Source organism: Perognathus longimembris, chromosome 10 (genome assembly GCF_023159225.1).
Source record: "Perognathus longimembris pacificus isolate PPM17 chromosome 10, ASM2315922v1, whole genome shotgun sequence".
NCBI lineage: Eukaryota > Metazoa > Chordata > Mammalia > Rodentia > Heteromyidae > Perognathus > Perognathus longimembris.
In genome coordinates this window covers 24,735,343-24,746,128 of record NC_063170.1, presented here as the reverse complement: position 1 = coordinate 24,746,128, position 10,786 = coordinate 24,735,343, and the positions used below count along the sequence as shown (strand labels likewise).

Below are 10,786 nucleotides of genomic sequence, written 5' to 3'. Positions count from 1 at the left end.
AAAAAAAAAAAAAAAAAAAAATGTTGGCTCTCGAGCCATGCGTGTTGGACGTGTTCTCCCCTGCCACTAGGAAGGAGCCTCTTGTGTGGCCCCCTTGGAATTCACTAGGGTGGGCTCTCAATTCAATTGGTCAACAAGAGAAACAGACTGGAGAGGACAGTGTTCTTTCTTGTGCCAATACACCTCCCCGTCTTCTGTGTGCTCCTTTGGTTAAGTCACTTGGGTGTCACTGCTGCTATTTGGGGCGTGGGGCGCATTCGACACTGAGTGACAGAAGTGAAGTCTGGACTGGAATTCTCTTCTGGTATCTCATATATTCGACCTTTCCTCCTGGAGATTCATCAGAATGTAGTCAATTACAGGCCCCTAGGACTCTTGCCCCCCCACCCCCCACATTTTTGGATAAGAAAACGAGAAGGGAATGGGCTAGTGGACCCACTGCAAAGCCTCCTCCCCATCAGGCTCCCTCAGGGAACCTCCCGTGCCCTCCACCAATCAGTTTCGAGTACTGCTTCTATCATAAATACTCTGATTAAAATGTAAATTCAGCCACCCTATCAGCTTCCCATTAAGAGGACTCTTTAAAAATGCCGTTAATCAGCTGAAAGATATGTAGGGAAATACCACTCATCAATTGTAACTGCTTATGACAGTTAACAAAGCTTTATATTTGCCCCAAACATGTGCTGATCTATCCATTACGCCAGGGTTCACTCTCACGCTAATTGTACATTTTCTTCTCTAATGCATTTTTGCTCTTATCTCATAGGCTAATGAACGCCAGGAAATCAATAAATATAAATTATACATGCAAAGAAGGACTGCTGTGAACATAAAGTTTCTAATTAATTGCGCTTGATTAATTTATATCCTTTAATTATCTTGTGAAGCCACAAACAACATAAATATCTTTGCAATCTGGTTATTGCTATGTCAGTCATAAAAAAGCAGACACAGTAAATCTATGAAATCTAGCAAACACATTGCCAGAAAACATGCAATGGTATAACCCATAAATATCCTCGAACTTAACTCAAGACACCAATGAATAATTTCAGCATGACAAATTAACACTAAATATGTTGTATGGTTATTTGACGAAGGTTATAGTGATGTTATAAGTTTTAAATGGTGCATATGGACTAAGCAAAATATGTGGATTTTTTTTCCTGCCAGGCTTGTAAAAATCAGCTTAAGCTAGGAAGGATAGTGTAGATAAAGTCTCTCATGCAAATAGTCCGTGTAATTCTGCCACTATGTACTAGGAGCTGGTCAAGTTGAAAGGCAAATGGTTAATTATGTTGTGTCTTAGTTACCCTTTGATAAGACTGGTCCAAAAGGATAATCTCATCGCTTCTGCAATGACAAAAATTAAATGCATATTTGTTCAGGAGAAATTTAAATCCGGGAACTGAGCACCAGGTTGGGGGGGGGGGGGCGGTGGTGGGAAGCTGGGTGTTACATGCTTTCATTGTCTTAAAGAGATGCAACTTTTACATGGAAAATGCTTTCTTTTTATCCACTTCCTCCCCCACCCCTTTAATTTTATCTGACTCTGCTAAGCCAGCCATCTGTCACTGATGTGAAATCTAATCCTCTGTCCAGCGAGCTTGCTCTTTGTCCCAGGCCACAGCATATTACCAAGCATCTATATCTACAAGTTTCATAAATGTGTAAAAAGAAACTGTATCTGTCCTCAGCTACACTCAGACAAAGACCATCTGTCAGCAACTGCAGCTATTATTTTATTTTTTTTAAAAAGCATCCAAAGGGATTTGCCCTTTATCAAGTAAACCCACTTAACCCTTCCAATAAGATTAAGTGTTATTTGTTTCCATTAAATAAAAATGACCATACTAATATACATTTAATAGTTCTGTAACAGTTGCAGAAAGATCAGCTCTCATGTGGATATCTTTTGTAGATAAAACATATGCGCACATAAATAAAGGAATTATGACAGCAATTAGATAACCCATAAGGCAGAGGGAGGTTTCCCTTCCTTCCTCCAGTCTGGAGCTATGAAAGAGAAGCCAAGATAAAATATAGACACCAGAAAGTATCATACTCTCCCAGTCTTCAATTTTACAGTAAATAGCACTTCTAGATATAAAGTATGGCTGAATACACACAGTTATTAAGATTCAGAGGCCGCCCTCTGACTCCTGTCCTCCTCTTGCTATACATCCTGGTGGACGGCTTTATAGCTCTGAGGCTGTACAGAGTCTATATATATGATACACAAATAGGCCCTTGCTGATTTTATTGTAATTATGAAAAATTTGCTGGCAAAACTATGAAGTAATACTACTGTAAAAGTACAGTCAGATTTGGGGAGTTCTATCTGCTCCATTCATCCTGATGATTTTCAATGTTATTTGTTTGGGAGTCGCTGTTTCAAAGCAAAATAAATCATGTTTTTGCTTAACCAGAAAACCTGAGCAAGTTTTGTCACATGTTCAACGACTCTCTAGATAGTTATGGAGATGACTGTAGAACACTGTGGATCTTACATCACATACACAGAATAGAAATGCTATAATCTACCCACAGGATTTCTGAAGTGTGTGCAGAGGCTCAGAAAATCTCCAGCTCCAGTAGTGTGCCCCATAGCTTTGGGAGTCCATCACTCTCTGCTTCTCCTCTCAGGCACTTGATGGGCAGAGGGTCAAGTGCTTTGTAAGTAGCTGAGCTTAGTGGACACATGAGCCAGTGGGTATGAAGCCAGGCATGTGATGGCAGGAAAGACAGCCTGGCTGTGCCTGGCATTCCTTAGCTGCCAATGTTTGTGAAAGATCCAACCACATTTCTTTCTGGGAGGTGGTGGGGGTGGGTGAGAATTGGGCACCAACCAGGTAGATGAAATGACATTGTTTGCTTCTCTTCTCCTTGCTTCTAGCTTTCCTTCTATAAAATATTTTATGTAGTCCTAGCTGCTCAGTTTCAAGGGGGAAAAAAAATGCCAAATGAAAAGGTTTCCCCAGGGGCTGGGAAATATGACCTAGTGGCAAGAGTGCTTGACTCATATACATGAAGCCCTGGGTTCGATTCCCCAGCACCACATATATAGAAAACGGCCAGAAGTGGCACTGTGGCTCAAATGGCAGAGTGCTAGCCTTGAGTAAAGAGAAGCCAGGGACAGTGCTCAGGCCCTGAGTCCAAGGCCCAGGCCTGGCAAAAAAACAAACAAACAAAAATTTCCCCAGTCACAGTCAATACACCTGATTTTTGATCACCCATATCTGCATTTCTCTTCTCCTGGAGTCTTTGGGCATAGCTCACCAACTCCATTTTGCTTTCCCCAAGTGTTTCAATAGATGGCCCAGGAGCACCTCTCCCTGTGCCAGTCTGCTCTTACCTTAGCCAAGGCCTCTGCACTGAGGGCCTAGCTCCTCTGCCCTGGAGCTGTTCCTGCTTGGAAAGGGGACAAGCAGCTCCAGACCCCACACATCCAGGATCATTGCTTGTGTACCCAGAGACTTCTGAGAAAGAAATAGCCTCTTGCTGTGTTCTCTGGGAGAGTGTGCAGTCACTAAGGAGACAGGTAAATCTCCTGGTGCTGAAAACATGAGGGAGAAAGCTGCACATGCCATGCCTCTCTCGCCTGCCTCCAGCCTCTTTCTCCAAGGTAATGATCAAGCTGTGCATGGGGAGGGGTGGGGGAAGGCAGAGCCCAGCCAAGCAGAGCCCATGCGTTCCTCTGGCTGATGGGAAGAAGGAAAAATTTCCCAATGTGGCCAGCAGGTAGGAAGTTTGCATCTCCCAAGCCCAGCTCGCCAGATTTGTCATTTTCGATTTAATGCACCTAGGTAGCAAGCCGACTCACTAGGTTTGACTGTAATTACCTTATCTTTCCTATTTTTAGTGACAGGACCAGATTATTTTAAGTGCATTTTATAGAAAACCCTTCTTTACTGAAGTATAAAGACTGTAATAAAGACAATACAATGTTTTGAAACTGTTTTAAATCCTTCACTCAGCGTTGCTTCTACAGATTTAACATGTAGGGGTTCTAATCTTACTGCTACTAATTAGAGCTTTAGTGTAATTGTGCCAACAGGGTGCTTGGCATAATAATTACTATTGAGAGTTTCTGGTGGCGCAGTAACATGCCTACATAAAGCAGATATGTCTCCTGTTACAGTTCAGTCACCTTTGTATGTTGACTCAAGTTGGATTTTAACCAAGTAAGGGGTTATAATAAAGCTTAAAAGGCATATACATATGTATGATTTAGGTATCCATTTTTCCTCCGTGAGTCTTTTGAATATTAATTAGCAGGAACCTCAGAAGGCAACGGAGACAGATTTTATTTCAAAGATCTCACAATTTGGGGCAATTCGCTCTGTGAGTGGGCCTGTCCGTGCTTCTGTGGCAGAGTCTAGATTGGATTTTGCAGCGCAGTGCTTCCAGAAGATTCTCTGGATGAGGGGCTCTCTCCTGAGAAAGACTACCATTTTGTGACAAGCCAAGAAGCTAAAAGGGGTGCAGTGGGGTGAGGGTGTGGGGAGGTGGGGGGGGGATCATGTAGGCATAGGAGTTAAATCTGTTTTAGTTTGCTGGAACACATAAAGATAGATAAAGATAGTTTCTCAGCAGTGTTCTCTGCCCCCTTGAATATCTGGAAATACAATCTGGATGGCAGAAATCTTTTTCTTCCCCCCTGACTAGGTAGTTTCTGCTTTTCTACAGGAGGCTTCTACAAAGACCTGTCCAGGTGCTACATAGGGGAGCTGTGGTGTGAGTGTATGGGGCGAGGGAGCAGTGGTCACTGTAGACTTTGTCCAACAGAACGAATGCTGAATTTGGCCTGATGGCTGCAAAGTCACATTCAGACTTACCAAGCCATTAGCAAAGCCCTCTTCCTGGCCTGGGCATTTCCTGTGGCTGGCCCTGGGCCGTGGATAGGTAAACAGTCTTTGTGCTGTGAGAACACAGTCTTGTGCACAGGCAGAGCCAGGCTGTTCTTATATGTGTGCATGCATTTTTGTTGTTATGTTTTCTCTGTTTTTTGTGTTGTTTTGGTGGCCCAGGTGGAAGAGTTTCTACAAACCTGATTTCACAGAGCAATAAGTCACCCATGAGGGTGTCATCAGCCATTGAAAATGTTCTACAGAGGTTTTAGTTGCTTTTTTTTTTTTAATGTAATAAATACATTGGAAAGGTACTGTGTAATGGCCCAGAGCCTGAACTACAGCTCCATTTAGCTCCAACAGCCTTGTTTTTACTGCCCCTTAGTGCCTTACTTTTAAAGTGACAGGAAACCAATTTCTGATTACAAATCAATGGGTTAGGATGTCACCTCCGGATGGTGAATTTAGCTGTAAATCAAAGGGGGAGGGGCCACCCATAATGCTAGGAAATTGGGGGGTCAGGGGATAAAGACAATTGCTTTGTACAATGAGAATGGAAAGCCATGTGTTAATCCAGCGCTTTCTGTCTCTGTCTCAGGGGACTAAGGTAGCTGGGGCCGCCACCCTCTCCTCCATGGCTAGTGTTTCACACATGAGTCAAGTCAAATGGGGCTGTACGGGTTTTTCATTTTGCTGGGAAGGCTCTGCCCAGGGTGAGGAGTGGTGTGATCCTCCTGTGACCGGAGCCAGCTCCTAGGAACACACCTTGTTCACCAAAACTACATAGGCTCTTGGCATGTAAGATAACCTTTTGACGATGCAGCCTTTTCTTTTTCCTTTAAGCTTTTAAGATAATCTTCCAGAAATCATCAAGCTATAAAAAAAGAAATCAATCAAAACAGAAAAAGGTTCCCATCACCCCCCAAAAAATCCATAACTTTTGCATTTTAATAGAGACGCTACAAAACCAGAGCCGTCATTTTCTTTCTGATGTGTTCCTTTGATTTCCCTGGTAGCTCACAGAGCTGCCTTTCTTGAGAAAGGGATTATTGAATTGTGTGTCTCTCTCAGATGTCCTTGATCACTCAAGTATCTGTACTTAAGAATGTTAGAGTCTGTTCAGCTGTTGCCTCTTTGGGAGCTCATCAAGACTTGTCATCTTAATATTAATTGGGTTTTGTGCAGGAATCTGGAGTTCCATCTTGAGTGGCTTTCAAGAGAGAAGATTATGCCCAAAGCCAGATACAAAGACAAACAAATTTAACACCACAATTATCATAATTGCAGAAACATTCTGTCATGAAATAAGCAAATCTGATTAAGAGCCCTTCTGCATTATCAAATATTAAGCTGGGTGACTCAAGTCCAACCTGGTTTGAACATAAGAGGCTTCTTATGGTTTTATGTAATAACAGATTTGTAGAAGCTGAACGGAGAAACCCTAATAGTATGAGACAGTCAAGCCTGGATAATAAAAAGGATATTTGCTGAATGTAATCCACTTAAATTTAAAATAGGCACAGATAGGATCATAAAGATCAAATCAGAATTAAAATATATCCTGCCAATGAGATGGGGTTGTTTTTGTCTAATTTCAACCACATGCTTATTTTGTAACATACTGTAGGAAAGAAAGAATTATTAGTGTTCCTTTTTGTTTAAAAATGTGGTGAATATCTTTATGCTCAATCATCATAATGAAATGTTCAGTCACATGGCCTTCTTTATTTTGGTGCCTACACAAGCTGGTTGGCTATTACAAATAGTAATATTCTTGCTAAGCCCGGTGTGTTCATTTTATTTGTACTTTTCAGCTGCTTTTAGTTTAACTGAACCATTTCCTCAATTATTCAAGTTCATTCTGCACTCACTTAAGTTCATTAGCCATTGTCAAGTGGGAAAATTGCTTTGCAATTTTAATATTTGTTGGACAAAGCTGTGTTAATAGAATCACTGTCAAAGCCAGGCTTTCCGTTTTTGCTACATTGATCATTGTAACTGTCCAAACTGCACTGGGTATCTTTTCCTTTTCTGAGCACCTTTTAAGGTTAATGATCTGAACCACATAGGCATTTTTGTGTGCTTGTTGACTCAGGATGGAGGATTTGGGGGAAGAGAGCAGTACTGATGATAGTGTTAAAATTGTGTATAAATACATAGGCAACAATCTGCCAACCACGAGGGGGAATTTTTCACATGCATCTCCAATTGGCATAAGTATGGTATAGTTATTTGCACAAGCCAGCAGCCTACGGAGACACAAATATGGGCCTCTCAGTGATCAGTAAGTCAAAATTTCAATCAGTCTCTATACTGTAAAAGTTATTAATACTATGGTAGGTATAGCATGACATTATACATTACAATCTAGTATACCAACAATATGTATTTATATTAATTTTTCCACAGTGATGCATTTCATGTGTATGTGTAACTGCTGGCATTACAGAAGCAATTTTTTCTCCCTCCCCCCCTTTATTTCTCCCTCCCTCTCTGTGTCTGGCTCTCTCTTACACACACACACACACACACACCCCACCAGCTACTAAATGCATATGTGTCTGTACTGCATTTAAATACACATACATATTCTTGGAACAAATCAGCTATTTTCTAGTTGTTTAATTAAAGCAGCTCTTCCCATGATCTCATTTGACTAATGATTAGCCACTTCCTTTCTCCTATAGACACACAGTTTACTGCCCCATCTAAGAAGGAGAAGTTGTCAAGTTTTACTAAGATAAAACCACCTCTACCTACCTCTTTCTCTGTCCCCATTGTGTCCCCAAGAACCCATTCCTAAATGTGTAGGTGCACGGTGTAGACCTGTAGATGAACACTTGTCAGCATGCCTTATCTCCTCAATAATTAGGCTTGTGGTTCTGCTTTATTAACTTCAATACAACAGGATCCTGCCCTCTATCACCAAGTGGACTAATAGATGGTAGTCACTCTGATACAGAAACCCTAAAAATTAAATGACTGAAGCAACAGGAAATGAAGTTAAGGCAAATTGTGTCAAAATAAGACAGTCATTTACATCCTAGTTTTTCAAATATTAAGCAGGGGCCTTTTGATGATTGTACATATACACATGCTAAACTGCTAATGCAAATAAGCCCACTTTCCTGGTTGTGCTGGTGAAATCTCAGTGATATGGGAATTCCTAAATACTTGGTCTTGCATGCTGAAAACCGGGGAAATACAGTCACCATTGCATTATTTTTCCTGGGAAGCCTTTCCTTCTATTAACTGTAGGTGTGAATCTCAGTGCAAATTTCTCCAGATTTCAACAGGTTTCTGTCTTTATCCTATCAAGAGTAGATTTGTGTCATATTTTTCAACTTCCTATATTACCTTTCAAGGAAAACAAACCACATATCCTGTGCAAGATTAAAATTACACTAGGAAAGAAAAGAAAATCGATAGGTAACCAGTTATGAGTATATTCCAGTTCTAACAATTTGCTTAGCATTATGATTTATTTAGCTCTTATCTTTAAGTAGTTGTACAAAGGGGCTTCAGTTTAACATACCCAATTTATGAGTACAATGCTTTCTCATACGAAGTGTGAGCTGTGGGTACCCAGTTGCCTTGGGGTTTGAAGAAGGCCAATTATCTCCATGCAGAAATACCAAGGTGGTGGAGAGATAAATTTGAAATGAGGTTAAAAATGAAAGACACTAAGCTTTTCTCACTTGTGTCAAAACAAGAACATCTTTTCTTTTTTCTTCCTTTCATTTTGCTGACATTTGCTCATCTTGGAGGTGGAGACATTTCTCTTTGCAAACTGTAATCCTGGGCTAATTTTAAATTTCATGGTGGCTCAGTTGTTGGTTTTTTTTTTTTGAAAGACAGCTCTAAATTTTGATCCTTAATCAGCTTCTGAATATTACAGATAGAATTTACAATGTTTGGATATTTAGTAAGCCTTAAACATCACTATTACTTGCACAACTGAAGTTGCATTTCATTGTTCACAGTAGTTATGTAAAACTGTGTACCTTGACATCACAAATGACATTTGGTTAGAAAAAAGTCTTTGAACTTTAGTTCAAAATATAAAAATAGAAGAAAAACAGCATGAACTGTTTTAAAAAAAAAGCCATATGTGAGCAAAGGAATATCAAACTCTTGAATCACCTCAAATATAGTTAACTGTTTCAAATGACAAAGTTTCAGAAAGTTTGAGAATATTTCTTACTTTGATAAGGTCTTTTAGTATTAAATGCATGCATTTATTTCTTAAGCAGAATAAAGTCTATGGAGCCATAGTTTTTTATTTACAAAATACTAAGCAGTGATGAAATCTAAGAAAATGATACCTTCATATCTCTATAAAGGGATTCCAGAAGTTGCTGAAAACTTCAAAACAAAAACAAATCCTCTAAAACAAGATTTTCGATCTGGAACTTTTGTGGAAATGATGGCTGGGTGGATCTGTCACTTTCAGAAGTTTTATCAACATTTGTGAGAAGGGGGGGGGGGTGGGCAGAGGCTCAAAGCTCCCCTGCGCAAGCCACAACAGCTGGCTACACTACTGCAGGGCTGAGACACACGACCTAATTTATGCAACAAACTGCCCAGAAAGTGGACAGAAAAAGGCACATTCGCCTTGGTGTGGAAGGAAAACCCTGGTTCTGCCCTCCACCTCGGCCTCACCAGTGCCTTGTGGACCAGATCTGCAGTGACTTTAACTCAGCGCCAGCGCCCAGCTTCTCCTCCACCATCTCCTCCCAGCTGTTTTGATCTGGTCAAATCCATTATCCCAAACAAAGCTGCATACATCTTGTCGCGATGCTCACAGGCCGGCTTGTTTACTCTGAAAAGACGGGTTTTATGACGATGTTAAATACGTACTAAGCTCTCACTAATGGAACGGCTTGGCTAGGGGAAGGGGTTGCTGGGCGATTCCGATCACCTTCAATCTATCCTTTAACGAAAACAAAAAGAAAACAACAACAAAACACCTGGTCTCTTTACTGTGCCCTCAAGATGGATAGCTCTGGAGGTCCTACATTTTCTCCGCAGGGATCCGTTTCTGATCCTGGCACCCAGGGCTTCCACCCCGGCAGCGCGCAGCAGCTCGCAGCTCCCCTCCCCGGCAGCCCGTCGGCCTTCCCCGGGGGAGCCGCGTCCCCGCTCCAAGCAGCCACCGTGTAGTTTAGGGTCGGATAAAGAAATCCCCTCCCCGCCGTGCCTCTGTGTTACTCAGTAACACCACCGTCCGGGCTCTGTTTACTTACATTTCTCCGCACTCGGTCTTCCAAACCGTGCTAGCTCGGTATGGGGAAGTGTTACGGGTTATGATGATGATGATGATTATTGGTTATTTATTGTTACATCGGGGACCGCGGCGCCCCGCGGGCGGGCGGGCCCGTGGACGCGCTTGGACTGAGGGCGTGCTTGGAAACCTCGGTTCCTTCTGGAAAGGCGCTGTACGGGGCCCGGGCTCACCTCCGGGCCTACACACGCGAGCCGGCAACCGGGGGGCGCACACGAAAGGAAACCACTACTTAATTCCACAAACATGTGTTTCCATGCGAGAAGGGCACGAGAAACTTTGCGAGCCGTGGACTCCCTGCGCCCGGCCGGGAGCGCCCGGCTCCATAACGCGCGGCGCAGCGCCATCTGCCGCCCTCCGCGGGCCGGGGCCAGGCTCTGCTGCGGGCCGCGTGGAGAGGGGGGAGGGAGGGCCTCCGTCCCCCCCCTCCTTCCCCCTCCCTCCCGCCCCCACCCGCGCCCCTGCCCCAGGGCTTCCCGCTAATGGTGGGGTTCTGACCAGGAAAAGAGGGAGAGCGGGGGAGACTGTGGGGCTGCAGGAGAGAAAAACTCCGCTGGGGAAGCCACCTAGTTAGCCTGGAAAGGGGAAGATGAGCACCTATGACAAAGTCCCCCACATCTGGCCAAGGGCATAGGTCCCAGGCTGCCAG

The 10,786-nt window shown here is 42.8% G+C and overlaps 1 long non-coding RNA gene across 1 annotated transcript; it reads right to left on the bottom strand.

Moving 5' to 3' along the window:
* Positions 1-7,450: 7,450 nt before the first annotated feature.
* LOC125357979 lies at positions 7,451-10,450 on the bottom strand. Its single transcript, XR_007212248.1, has 4 exons — positions 10,311-10,450; positions 10,100-10,133; positions 8,389-9,675; positions 7,451-8,257 (listed from the first exon to the last, which is right to left on the bottom strand). It is a non-coding gene; the product is annotated as an uncharacterized LOC125357979 (long non-coding RNA).
* Positions 10,451-10,786: the final 336 nt, after the last annotated feature.